Below are 11,072 nucleotides of genomic sequence, written 5' to 3' on the forward strand. Positions count from 1 at the left end.
ACAGCCTAGGCTTATACATTTTTAAAATAAGTTTTCCCAAACAATTGTGGTTTACCAGCAAAATATAGCTGAGAATTAGTGCAGCAACCACTCCAGAGTCTCATCTCTTACTCACACAGCCAATGCCTTCTCTTATGTGAAGGTTTGAATAAAAAAGAAAAGTGTGAGAGGCAAGAGTCATCAAAACTGCAATTTTTAAAATTTTCCTGGGTAAACAGTGGTAGAACAGGGACTAGTAAACCCTAAAGGCAACCTGATCTCATTATTTATAAACCCCTTACTTCCTTCCCATCAAGATATTCTAGATGGGAGAGCAGAGTCTAGACTCTTATCTAAGTGGATGGTTCTGCCAGAATAGGATAATATCAGGTAGTTATCTGTTCTTCTCTCTTAATTCCCACTTAATCACCACCTGTTCACTGTCAGTCTGTTTTGATCAGAGTCTTCTTAAAACTGGCACCTAGGCAACTTTACAATTCACTCACACTCTTTTTCAAAATAACAACTATTATTCCTGAAAACTGAAAAGCATATAAGAAATATATAAACTGAAGGGAATAAAAAGCACAAAGCAAAATTTCGGGACTTCCATGGTGGTCCCATGGCTGGGTCTCAGTGCTCCCAGGAAAGAGGGCCTGGGTTTGACCCATGGTCAGGAAACTAGATCCTACATGCTGAAACAAAGCCCAGCTCAGCCAAATAAATAAATATTAAAATAAATAAATCCTCTTCTTGGCATTTCACAGCTGCCAAAATTCCAGCTTGACTTGCACTTTTCAGTTGCTTGCTCCTTTTCCTTTCCTTTTACCCTCTTAAGACTTGGGCAATGTGAGAGAAACTGTGTTTATATAAACCATTTTTCATAAAATGGGAATTTGTGAAAAGCATCAAGATTTCTAAAATGTTGTAAAATGCTTTTGTTATGTTTGAATTTTAAGACAAAGTCTACTGAGGCAAATTTTGTTTTACTGTGTTATTTTAGACTGATTACAAAAAAAAAAAAAAAAAAAAAAACAAAAACCTTAAGTGGGGGAAAATATTTGGAAAATGTTTTACCTTTAACAAGTGCAGTGTTATCATGAATACCAGCCATAAATGCATAAAGGAATGCTTTACTCTGTAATGCTTGAGAAATATCATAATTTAAAGTGAAATCTTAGGCAATTTGGTTCCTTCAAAATACTTTCACTCAGGGAAGGCTGGAGCTTCCAAAGAAGGAAAACTGAGCCCATCACAAACCAAGCGGTCACCAGCACAAGTGAACGCCCTTGCTGGGAGTCAAACATGACCTGACCCTCTTGGTCGGATCTCAGAACCAGGGTCCTGAAGGGCTCAGGGCTCCAGGCCTGCTGCCTCCCAGGCCCACTTGCACTCACCCAGATCCCCTTCATGGGCACTGGGTCTCCTTCCTTCTCCCACCCACCGCCAGGGGCACCCATTCTTTGAGCCCCTGGAAGCAGCCACTCCTCACATCCCTTCACTCCCCCAAGTCTTCATCACTTGTGGGCTCTCAGTCTACCACCCACTCCAGGGCACGTTCTGACAGGAAATCTTCCTTCTGGGGTAGACGGCTGGCTGGGAGATAGAGCTTTGCCCTCTCTGTGGGATCCAACATTTTTCCCCCTGCAGTGGCTTTGCAGTTGTTTCCATGGTAACAGGGCTTGATGGACACTATTCAGTTTAACCTGTTTACATTATTAGAAATAAAACACTTCTACTCTTGCCTGGAAAATCCCATGGACGGAGGAGCCTGGTAGGCTGAAGTCCATGGGGTCACAAAGAGTCAGACACGACTGAGCGACTTCACTTTCACTTTTCACTTTCATGCACTGGAGAAGGAAATGGCAACCCACTCCAGTGTTCTTGCCTGGAGAATCCCAGGGATGAGGGAGCCTGGTGGGCTGCCGTCTATGGGGTCACACAGAGTCGGACATGACTGAAGCGACTTAGCAGCAGCAGCAGCAGCAACAGCAGCAGTTTGAAAAAGTGCTTTGCAAATATTTTTAAATAACGTTAGTTGAGATATACCTTGTTCCTGGCTTCTATATTGGCGTCGCAGGAAAGCAGCTTTGCTGCAAGTGATATATTCTGGCAAAAGACAGTGTAGTGGAGAGTGATGTTCCCACAGACGTCCATGACATTTGGGTTGGCACCATGCTCCAGCAGAAGAGTCACACACTCCTCTTCTTGGCATTCTATGGCATGTCAGTGTTGTGCCAAGAAACAGAGTGTAAATTCTAGGAATTCAAAATAAACAGTTCACAAGCTTCACCGGTTTGCTGTATATAAATGAGATTAATTCACTTTTTGTCTCAGTAGTTAAATCACATCCACCTTGTGTGGACATGGTATGCTGCCTTATACCTTTATCAGTGCTGTCCTGTTTTCATTGTCACAGAGGTTAAGCAGGCATTTTCTCTCCAGGAGCAGAGTGACCACCGCTGAATGGCACAGGCCGAGTGGAAGGCAGTCCTATGAAAGCAAGATGAGTTTTTAGGAAACTGTAGTGTTACTGTTTCAAAACAAACAATTGTTCCTGTGATTGAAAACATTCAATAGCATGCTATTCCTATCGCTCTAAAACACATATTTCATTTTCTTCTGGAGAAAGAACAATATATATTAGCATTAGCTCTTCTTAACACAGTAATGAAAGAACAATTTATTTGAATAGAATGACCATGACCTTGAGATTCAGCTCAACTTGGGTTTGAATTTGACTTTCACTCTGTCACTTAGCTGTCGCTCAGCCTCTCTGTGCCTCAATTTCCTCATCAACAAAATGGAGACAGCGAAGTAGTTCTCTCACAGGACAGCACTGCAATGCTTAAATGAGATCCATGCAAAGAGATTAGAACCGTTTCTGGCACAGGTAACAGCTCAGTAACTGTTAGGTAATATAATCATACTTATTACTATTACTTCTATTTTACAAGGACAACATCTCAATGAAGTCAAAGGATATCATACCTCCTTTGCAGATACATTTTGAGGATCAGAGACAACATTGTGCTTCAGTGATTCTAATATGCTCATTTTCTGACATTTTAACATCTCTGACATTGGAATTAAATTTATAATTCACAATGTCTGTACAACTATAATTGGTAGCATTTTTGTTTGCTCATTTCTCATATTTCCTGTTGATTTAATTACCATAAAGTCTTTTTGTCTAAGGTTGTTTCTTTTTAATTAAAATATAGATGATGCATATTACATATTATTATATATTACAGGTACACAACATAGTGATTCACAGTTTTTATAGGTTATACTCCATTTAAAGTTATTATATGATATTTGCTATATTTCCCATGCTTTACAATACATCCCAGTAGCTGGCAGGATTTTAGTTCCCCCACCAGGTATCAAACCCTGGGCTCACAGCAGTGAGTCTTAACCACTGGATGACCAAGGAACTCCCTAGATTCTCTTGACTTCTGAAAAGGCTGAAAGTTGTCAGAAAATATCAATCCTCAAAAAAAATTCTAAAAAAAAATTGAAAGTGAGAAATCATTTTTATCTGTGCCACATTCCTATTAGTGCCAAAAAGACAAGATCTGTCTGCTAAGCCTACTTGCCTATAGACAACTTGATCTACAGAGAGTTTTAAATGTTTTGTGTTGTTAACATGTTAAATCAACATCCAGATTTATTTTCTTTTTTTTTTTGGGGGGGGGTGGGGGGGGGGGGAGTGTGTGTGTGCATATGCCGAAATCCAGGAAACTCCAGAATTCTTACTTTTGAAATCATTCTTAGAAAGGTCTTTTGGGTGGGAGGGAGGCTCACAAGGAAGGGGATATATGTATACTTACAACTGATTTATGATGTTATACAGCAGAAAACAACACAACATTGTAAAGCAATTATTCTCCAATTTAAAGAAAATAAGGTTAAGAAACAGTAGAAATAGAAAAAACAGAAGGTCTCTGTCAGCATATAAAAAATGTATAAATAGGAATCTGAGTTTTATTCTGGTACTTTTCTCACTATGCATATTTAAAATGTTTGATCCATACTCTATCTGAAACTTTTTGGTGAGATAAAAATTGAGTTACTTTTCTCTTTTACCAGGTTATTTCTCCACCATCTACACACAGTTTATCATTTCTAACAAAAAAGGTCATCATTTTCAAGTTCTATAGTTTTACATACATTTGGGTGTTTGGCCATTCTGTTCCATCTATTTATCTGTCTTTTCAGTTGTTAGTAAATGAACACTTTGTGGGCACTTATAGCACATTTTGATATCTAGAAGGGCAAATCTTCCTCTACTATACAAAATTTTTAATTTCATCACAACAATTAAAGACAGCATATGTAATCCAAAATCTTTAAAACCATGAAATGTTGATTTGCTTTAAATATAGAAAGACCATACATCCTAAGAAAATGTCTTCCTATTCAAGGACACAGCCAGCTTCCTACTTCAAAGCTGTCTTCTAAGGTCCTTCAGCAAAGAACACATATACCTAAGTGTACACTAGTATAAAATGGATATTGAATGGTATCTGAAGAATTTTTAATCCAGAAGTTGATTTGGCATGGGAATTATTTTGCTCACTATGCAGTTTTCTTTAATATATGACCTTAGGGTATAAAAAATGTATACATTAAAAATAAGATATTGACAACATCAGAAATCTGTCCACTGCCATGATCCACAATAGGCGATCCATGAAGAAGTGCTTTCATTAATTGCATGAGAAAAAATGTGAGAGCCAGAAGGTTCAGAAGATTTCTTGAAGGCTATACAACTTGAGAGCTTTTACTCATGAGTACATGATGCTAACCCATGCAAATAAAAAGTAGGAGGAAGAAAGGAAAAACAGATGCTATTCATGTTTCATTTCATTTCTGTGATTACCGACATTCATTAAATGACTTCAAAACTATCAGCAAAGCTCTATAAGGGGAATTACAAGTGGGTCCAAAATCAGGTAAGGTTTTTTGCTGCCTATGAAGTCTGCGGGGTGCTGGATCCCAGGAAGGTATCCAGGAGCCTTGGAGGGGAAATTCACAGGAGAGATCTCTGCCAGGCCCTTCCACCCCGCTTACCTGTTTATCTTGTCCCTGTCATTCAGGCCATTTTTTCCAAATAACAGAACATGCTGCACTTTGGCTACACTGCCCACAATGGCAGCTTTGTGGATCTTTCTGAGGTCTTTGTCTCTGATGCGGTACCCCAGCTGGAAGTTGATTCCATGACCACTGTCTCTCACTAGGTTGATGGAGGAGCCAAAGGGCAACACACCCTTCTTACTCCCAAAGCCAAAAATCTTCATCACAGAACCTACGAACTCCAAAGACAACTCATCTCTCCCTCAGCCCTTCACAGTCCCCTAAACCCAACACAAGCACTACAGGTAAGCCAGAGCCGTCCTGCCACAACCTCCCAGCTGGGAAGCTCAACGGTTTGGAATCTTTCATCCCAGAATGATCATTGCTAAGCAACACCTCTAAACACATTGTCCATGTGCACAGAGGCCTGGTGTGCCAGCCCAGTGCTCATATGCAAGAACTGTAAGTTCATTTCCTGAAAGAAACAAACACTATCAATAAACCCTTACCTAAACTAAAAGGAAGGAGAGGAAACTGAAATACAGAAATGAAAGTGACATTATAACTGTATAACTGTCAAACTATAGTATCCAAAGCAATCTACAGATTCAGTGCAATTTCTATCAAATTACCAATGGCATTTTTCACACAACTAGAACAAAAAATTTTACAGTGTATATGGAAACAAAAGACCCCAAATAGACAAAGCAATCTTGAGAAAGAAAAGCAAGAGCCGACACAATCAGGTACCCTGACTGCAGACTACTCTGCAAGCTTCAGTATTAGCACAAAAACAGAAATATATTAAATGATCAATGGAACAGGACAGAAAGTCCAGAAGGAAAACTACATACCTCTGGTCAATTAATCTAGGATAAAGGAGGCAAGACTATACAAAGGAGAAAAGACAGCCCCTTCAATAAGTGGTGCTGAGAAAACTCAACAGCTACATGTATAAGAAGGAAATTAGAACACTCCCTAACATCACACACAAACATAAACTCAAAATGGATTAAGCACCTAAATATAAGATGCATCCTGTAAAACTCAGAGGAGAATATAGGCAGAACACACTCTGACATAAATTACAGCAGGATCTTTTTTCATCCACCTCTTAGAGTAATGAAAATAAAAACAGAAATAAGCAAATGGGATATAATTAACCGCAAATGCTTTTTCACAGTGCAGGAAATCATAAACAAGACAGACAACAACCCACAGAATGGGAGACAATTAATCTCCAACATATTCAAACACCTCAAAGAGCTCAATATCAAAAAACAAACAACCTGATCAAAAAATGAGTATAAAATCTAAATACACTTTTCTGCAAGGAACACATACAGATGACCAAAAAGCACATGAGGGATGCTCAGAAAGGATGCTCCGCATCACTAATGATTATAGAAATGCAGAAACACTATAATAAGGTATCATTTCACACCAATCAGAATAGCCACCATCAAAAAATATGCAAACAATAAATGCTGGAGAGAGTGTAGAGTAAAGGGAATCTTTCTACACTGCTTATGGAATGCAACTAGGTACACCCACTGTAGAAAACTCTATAAAGGTTGCTATAAAAACTAAATATAAAGTTTCCATATGATTCAACAATCTCAGTCCTGGGCATATATCTGGAGAAAACCATAATTCAAAAAGGTACATGCACCCCAATGTTCACTGCAGAACTATTTACAATAGCCAAGACATTGAAGCAACCTAAGTGTCCATCAACAGAACAATGGATAAAGAAGATGCGGTATACACACACACAAACACAAACACACAATGAAAATGGAATATTACTTAGCCATAAAAAGAAATAATAATGGCATTTGCAGCAACACAGATGCATCTCGAAATTACAATATTAAGTGAGGTAATTCAGACAGAGAAAACCAAGTATCACATCACTTAAATGTGGAATTTAATAAAAATAAACTTATTTACACAACAGAAACCAACTCAAAAGATCTGAAAATCAAATTATGGTTATAAAAGGGGAAACATGAGGGGAAGGACAAATTAGGAGATTGGGGTTAACATATATACACTATTTTCTAGTAGTCATGTATGGATATGAGAGTTGTACAATAAAGAAGGCTGACTGCCAAAGAATTGATGCTTTTGAGCTGTGGTGTTGGGAGTAGACTCTCAAGAGTCCTTGGACTACAAGGAGATTAAACAAGTCAATCCTAAAGGAAATCAATCCTGAATACTCACTAGAAGGACTGATGTTAAGGCTGAAACTCCAATACTTCAGCCACTTGATGTGAAGAGCTGACTCATCAGAGAAGACCCTTATGCTGGGAAAGATGGAAGGCAGGAGGAGAAAGGGGACAACAGAGGACGAGAACGTTGGATAGCATCACCAACTCAATGGGCATGAATTTGAGCTAACCCCACAAGATAGTGGAGGACAGAGGAGGCTGGAGGGCTGCAGTCCATTGGTCACAGAGTTGGATATGACTGAGTAACTAACACTTTCACTTTGAATATGGAAAACTTAACAGTGCTGGTTTTTAAATTACTTAAGTTAGCTGCAGAGAAAATACTTAGTATCAAAAGGACTTAGACACTACTGTTTAAAAGTAATATTAATACTACTTAAAAGTAGTATTTTAAAATACCATATAAATTTCCATCATACACGCAAAAATATTTCCCTTTAATAAAGATTTTTCTCATCGTGTTTAATGAGAAGTAACTAAAATGTCATGAAAACAGTCCAGAAGGGAAATTTTTTACTATTTATCTTTCAGATCATATATTTTGTCTTCAAAATCTATACATATTCTTGTGATGTTTTCAAAAGCAGGTCCTAAGACAGATTTGACCTATCTGTAGCCCCTAGAGGAGACAATCCATAGACTCAGATTCAAATTCAGCAGCAGCTGGAAAGAAAATGGATTACATTCTTTATCAAAAATACTTGAGTTAACACAGTATTAGTAAAACACACACACACACACACACACACACACACACAAACAAACAAAAAAAACACACCTGAGATATTTCTAAGTGCTCTGAAAAATGAAACATATCTATAACTGTCAGAAAACAAAATACAAGATTACAATTATATAATCAGCCCATGGTCCCACATGTGGCTGAGTATCAAAGCTTCTGGCCTTCTCATTCTTTATTCATTTATTCAATAACTATCTGCTAAGGTGCTGTGACAAACACTGGAATTAAAAGATGAAGGTGACCCAGTCACCCTGAGAAATGATAATGCCATAGACTGTAAAAATAGAGGAACAGACAATTTCCATCAGTTCAGTTCAGTTCAGTTCAGTTCAGTCGCTAAGTCGTGTCCGACTCTTTGCAATCCCATGAATCGCAGCACACCAGGCCTCCCTGTCCATCACCAACTCCCGGAGTTCACTCAGACTCACGTCTATCGAGTCAGTGATGCCATCCAGCCGTCTCATCCTCTGTCGTCCCCTTCTCCTCCTGCCCCCAATCCCTCCCAGTATCAGAGTCTTTTCCAATGAGTCAACTCTTCGCATGAGGTGGCCAAAGTACCGGAGTTTCAGCTTCAGCATCATTCCTTCCAAAGAAATTCCAGGGCTGATCTCCTTCAGAATGGACTGGTTGGATCTCCTTGCAGTCCAAGGGACTCTCAAGAGTCTTCTCCAACACCACAGTTCAAAAGCATCAAATCTTCGGTGCTCAGTCTTCTTCACAGTCCAACTCTCACATCCATACATGACCACAGGAAAAACCAGAGTCTTGACTAGATAGACCTTTGTTGGCAAAGTAATGTCTCTGCTTTTGAATATGCTATCTAGGTTGTTCATAACTTTCCTTCCAAGGAGTAAGCATCTTTTAATTTCGTGGCTGCAGTCACCATCTGCAGTGATTTTGGAGCCCCCAAAAATAAAGTCTGACACTGCTTCCACTGTTTCCCCATCTATTTCCCATGAAGTGATGGGACCAGACGCCATGGTCTTCGTTTTCTGAATGTTGAGCTTTCAGCCAACTTTTTTACTCTCCGCTTTCACTTTCATCAAGAGGCTTTTTAGTTCCTCTTCACTTTGTGCCATAAGGGTAGTGTCATCTGCATATCTGAGGTTATTGATATTTCTCCCAGCAATCTTGATTCCAGCTTGTGCTTCTTCCAGCAATTTCCATACAGAGTCATAAATGCTAAGACAGGTATACAAGATGGTGCAAGGAACACTCAGAAGGGACAGCCGGCTTTGTGTCAATACTGCCATCTTTTTGGTGGAGGTGCTATGGAAGTAACTACCTGAAGGACAGGAAAAAGTACAAGAGTCAGAGGGGAGAAGCACGTACACAAAGACCAGAGGTGAGGAAAAGAATCTGTGGGATCCTACATAGTCTGGCTGATTAGATGCACAGCTAAGTGGCAGAATAAGGTGATAAAGAGATAAGGCCAACTACTTTGGAAGGACCCAAATTGATGCAGGTGTTTGGAGCTTTTCCTGAGGGCAAGAGATAAACTAGTGACAAAGTCAATGACACAGAAATTATAAAGTCACCTACCAAGTGACAGCTATGCAAACATAACTGCTTGAGTCTGGGTGTTCTAGCCTTAATCACTACCAGACACTTGAGACATTGATGAACCCCATGCTTTCTGAGAATGGTATCAGGGTGCAGATGGACAGTTCCACAGTGATGGCAGTAGTAGAGAAATGATACAGTCAGAAATAAATAGAAATACATAGGCCTTTTGAGATTTTTTCTTAACATTGGAACATGATGAATAAATGAGGAAGAAGAATATTTTTCACTATGACTGCTCATGCTTTCACATTTTTCATTAGCTATGTATAAGAAAAAATATTTAACATAGCATCTGTTATCCAAACAATGGAAAGAGATGCCATTTATTGTTTACAGTGTATTTCAGAAATCAATATCTAAACTTATTTCATACATTTTGGCAACATACCTTCTCTTAGTTCTCTAGTTATACTCCTGTCCAACTCCTGCTGCATCTGAAATAAGTCAAATATTATTTATCTTTAAGTTAAGCAAGAGATATTATCATAGGAATGTTATACAGCTTACTAAGTGTGACATTTAAATAATACTTTTAGAGACTAGATCTAACTTGAAGATTACTTAAGTAGAAAAATTATCACATAAATAAAAGAAAATGCATTCCTACTTATTCTTCTTATAAGTAACAGAGAATATATATATATATATATATATATATAATGTTAATCTGATAAAAAGTACAATAAATATTGCCGGTGCAAGCCGGCAAAGTCAATCAGGTCCCAAGAACGTGCACGGCGGGGCTGAGAAAGGAAACTACAGCAAGAGACTACAACAAAGATGGGGTCGAGAGGTTCAGACACGTCTCCACAAAGGGGAGCGGTCTGACACTGACTTTATTCAGCATCTTATATTTATACAGAAGAGCGTGAGAAAGACAAGACAGTTAACATTTTCTTTGTTGACCTATACATCTTACAAACAGTCACAAGAAATCTTGAGAGCATGGGAATGGCACCCTGTTATTATTTCTTACACCAGATAACATTTCTCTGTGCATGAGAAGTTTGCACAGAACTCCAGGTGTCTGCAGTAAATAAGTGCCTAATCTCTGGGGTGGTGGGACAGAGAGCTATGTTTGCAAGCAAACCCTCAAGGACTGAGGCAGCTCCCAGAGCTGTGTCCTTCAAACAAAGGACCCCGTTCTCACGGGCAGCTCCCCGCAAAATATCAGTCTATAGAGTACACATAATTTCAAAGAATTAGAGAATGAACCATGATCCTAGGAATGACCCACAAGATTACTATCTTCTCCCCCTAACAGCTCCTGCCCTAAATACATACTTCTGAGACCTTTATTTTTATTTCTAGGTGAGGATCCTGTTCAAATGGAGGAAGTAGTTTGAGTTGAATGTTATTAAGGAGAACACACCTGCAATTTTCTTTAAACGTTTCCGTTTAACAAAAACACAGAAAGGTGAGAAAATTATACACCAGGAAACAATGTACCAACAAGTTTTTATTCTAAA

The 11,072-nt window shown here is 38.7% G+C and overlaps 1 pseudogene; it reads right to left on the reverse strand.

The window, feature by feature from the left end:
- Nucleotides 1–5,285, reverse strand: part of LOC129630282 (ankyrin repeat domain-containing protein 26-like) — an 81,655-nt pseudogene extending 76,370 nt beyond the window's left edge.
- Nucleotides 5,286–11,072: the final 5,787 nt, after the last annotated feature.

Source organism: Bubalus kerabau, chromosome 16 (assembly GCF_029407905.1).
Source record: "Bubalus kerabau isolate K-KA32 ecotype Philippines breed swamp buffalo chromosome 16, PCC_UOA_SB_1v2, whole genome shotgun sequence".
Classification (NCBI taxonomy): Eukaryota; Metazoa; Chordata; class Mammalia; order Artiodactyla; family Bovidae; genus Bubalus; species Bubalus kerabau.